This window comes from Papaver somniferum, chromosome 3 (genome assembly GCF_003573695.1).
Source record: "Papaver somniferum cultivar HN1 chromosome 3, ASM357369v1, whole genome shotgun sequence".
Lineage (NCBI taxonomy): Eukaryota > Viridiplantae > Streptophyta > Magnoliopsida > Ranunculales > Papaveraceae > Papaver > Papaver somniferum.
Window position 1 is genome coordinate 61,827,241 of NC_039360.1, and position 3,218 is coordinate 61,830,458.

Here is a 3,218-nt window from a genome sequence, read left to right on the forward strand (position 1 = left end):
AAAGATGTTAAATTTTCATTTAATTTTTGGGAGCCTGTTTTGAAGGGTTGGTTATGAAGTTTGCTTGGCAAATTTAGGTGGTGTTGTTAATGCATAACTTGGCCAGGAGTCGATTTCATCGGCCTTTAGATAGTCAACAATCAAATTATCAATCGGTAAAATCTGCGAGGCAGATATGTCAAATTAAGAAATATGCGTCATTTTACGTGCAATTAACCTTACCTACTTGGCGGCTAAGGAGTTGTTTTCCTGGGGTACTTACCGTATTTGATCGGTTGATCCTATTGAAACCCATTTTCTTTTCACGCTATTTTTTTTTTCTACTTGCGAGATACCAGGATATGTTAGAGCAACTGAGCAACCACTATGGTTTGCATTCTTGTCTTTATATCCCTTTAAAAGATAAGGACACGCGACTCTAGTAGTATCCATATTGAAGTTCAATGTTCTTTGTGTAATAACATGGTGAGTGAAAATGCTGATCATATTTTTAATTGTTGTATTTTCTCAAAAGCTATATATATGGAAAGGTTTGTTTTTATCTCCAATTTTATACAGTGCTGCTAATTTCAGTTTTAAAGATTGGTGTTTGCAACGATTGAATGATAAGAATCATTGAGATAGATATGCCTATATTCTTTCGCGTATTTGGAAATACAGATGTAAGGTTGCCTTTGATGAAATTGCTCATAATCCCAAAGATTTGATTATTATTTTATAGAAAGAGCTTCCTGAGTTGATAAATAAGCAAGATAACAACTAGAAAAATCATAAACAAGCGGGTAGATCTATGTGTGAATCTTCAAGAGACTATAACTCGTCCATTAGACCATGCGGCACGTGCTAAGTGTATCCGTGATGTATACGAAAATGAGTTAGATTGATTTGAAATGAATGAGTATGAATGAAAATTTTCTTTATGAAAATGTGACAATCGGTTTATATAAGCTTATTCATTTACAGATTTCGTAAATCGGCTTTTATGTTTGTCTACATCTATTGATTCTTGGGTGTTCTTGGAGAGGAAGAACGGCAACCCATAATCAGTTTACGTGTGTCATTTTATCTACCGATTCTGGGTTGTTGTTCTTACAAAAATTCAATTTTTATCATTTGTTTCATGTTTGAAGCTTGATTAACATTAGTTGATTTCACATCTAACACATCTAATTAACAAGTAAAACGATTGCTTAATACTAATCAATCAAGAATAAATTAGCCATTAACGAAGATAAATGTTTAAGAATTTTTTTTATTTTACTTCAAAATGTCCCGTTTTTATCTTCTGGCGATATTCCCCAAATAAAGTGCATAGGTCCCAAATTAGCCGGGCTATTATAGGGGCTCCAAAGATAAAATTTGAGGGCTCTGATGGATGCAAATGTCCTAAACGGGAATAAGGGGTGAAGTAAGCTATAACAACAAAAGTTCAAAAATGCCTTTTAATAACAACTTAAATCTAAATAAAAACCAAACAAAAACCTAATTACAATCTAATTCTAATCCATCTTTTCTTCTTCATCTTTTCTTCATTTCTTCTTATTCTCCATCGTGATGATAAAGATTTGATCTAGAGCTGGCAAACAAGTTGAAACCCGCGGGTTAACCCGTGCCCGGACCGTGAAAACCCGAACCCGGACCGGCTGGTTTCTAAACAAGTCGGGTTAGGGTTGGAGAAATGGTGACCCGTCAAAAAACGGGTTAACCCGGCCCGGACCGTACAATCACGGGTTAACCCGTTAACCCGCACTTCGTTTTTGCCGGGTGTCACTAATACTATACGTGTCTCGCTCATCTGCCATGGTATAAAAACAAAAAAACCCTACTTCGTCTTTTCTTCTCCGTCCGCAGCACTTCCTAGCGGCAAAGTTCACAGACAAAGTTGAAAGTTCTTTCGTCTTCTCCGTCTGCTACTACTTCGATCTTGAAGGATTTGAGTCATTTGACTCTTGAGTATTCTCTGTGTAAGCAAGCGGGACTGTGGGTGTGGGAGAAAGTCTGAAAGTGAAAGAGGGAAACCCCTTTTCTCATACCCTATTTCTCTTCGTATCTTCAAAACCCTATTTTTGATTTCAATTCTCATCACTCATCAGGTAATGTTATGGTTTTCGAAAGTTAATTTCTTTTTGTTTTGTTTTCAATTTTTTGGATGTTAGGGTTTGAATTTAATTTTTTTTTTTTTTTTTTTTTTGAATGTAGAAGTCCTTCAGGTGCAAATTAATCTTCAGGTAATTTGAATTTCTCCATCACTTTGATTCTATTTGAATTGTTAGAGGTTAATTTCTTGATAGATTGTCCAGTAACTCCTTTCTTCAATTTCTCTGTTAAGGTTTCAATTGAAGTTCCCTTCTTTTTAATATTGTGTGGAAGACCTCCAGCCTCCAGGTGCAGTAATTTCTCAAAGATCTTCAGGTATAACATCTTGATTAAAGATTGGTTTGAATTTAATATTTTCTATGGTTTTATTAGGGATTTGCTTATGTATGTGATTGTGAATATGTGATTGTGTATGTTTTATTAGGAATCTTGGATGGATGTTTTTATTAGCTCAATTACAGTTGGTTATGTATGTGAATATGAATATGTGAATATGTGATTGTGCATATTTTATTTTAATTAGAGAATGGATACAGTGTGTTACAGACACAATTACAGTTGGTTCTTTCTTTACATTTTCATTCATCTCAATTCTCCATTCTCCAATGATTGTATTTGTATATTTGTAATTTTGTATGTTATGTTTGGCAAGACCTAGTGAGTAGTGAGTAGTGACTACTGACTAGTTCTAGTGTGCTACCTCCTACCTTGAAAGAACAAAGTGGGGGTTTATTATGTGAACTTCCTTCCTTGATGTTTCTTTGTTGAGTATCCAACATTCCAAGTCATGACTGGGTTTTGGTTGTTAAAGCTGGATATCATCTTATTCAAGATAATAATGTGTATGGTATTATGCTCTCCATTTGTGTGTAAAACTGTGAATTGTGATAAACTGATAATGTTACTATGAGTCTGTGACTGTCAATTGTGCTATTGTTTTTAGGTTACTCTCTCTGATGTGTCCAGTATGTCAAGTGTACAAGAACAAGAGTTACAAGACCATTATAATGATGTTATGAGTAGTGATGGTGAGGATGCTAAACCAATATCAAGGAATACTGGGAAAGCCGATGTAGTAAAGAAACATAAAGCACAAAAAGAAATTATTCGCAACAGATTGA

At 34.7% G+C, this 3,218-nt stretch overlaps 1 long non-coding RNA gene across 1 annotated transcript; it reads left to right on the top strand.

The window, feature by feature from the left end:
• The first annotated feature begins 2,195 nt into the window (after window positions 1-2,195).
• On the top strand, window positions 2,196-3,087 carry LOC113361304. Its single transcript, XR_003365057.1, has 3 exons — window positions 2,196-2,228; window positions 2,330-2,412; window positions 3,041-3,087. It is a non-coding gene; the product is annotated as an uncharacterized LOC113361304 (long non-coding RNA).
• Window positions 3,088-3,218: the final 131 nt, after the last annotated feature.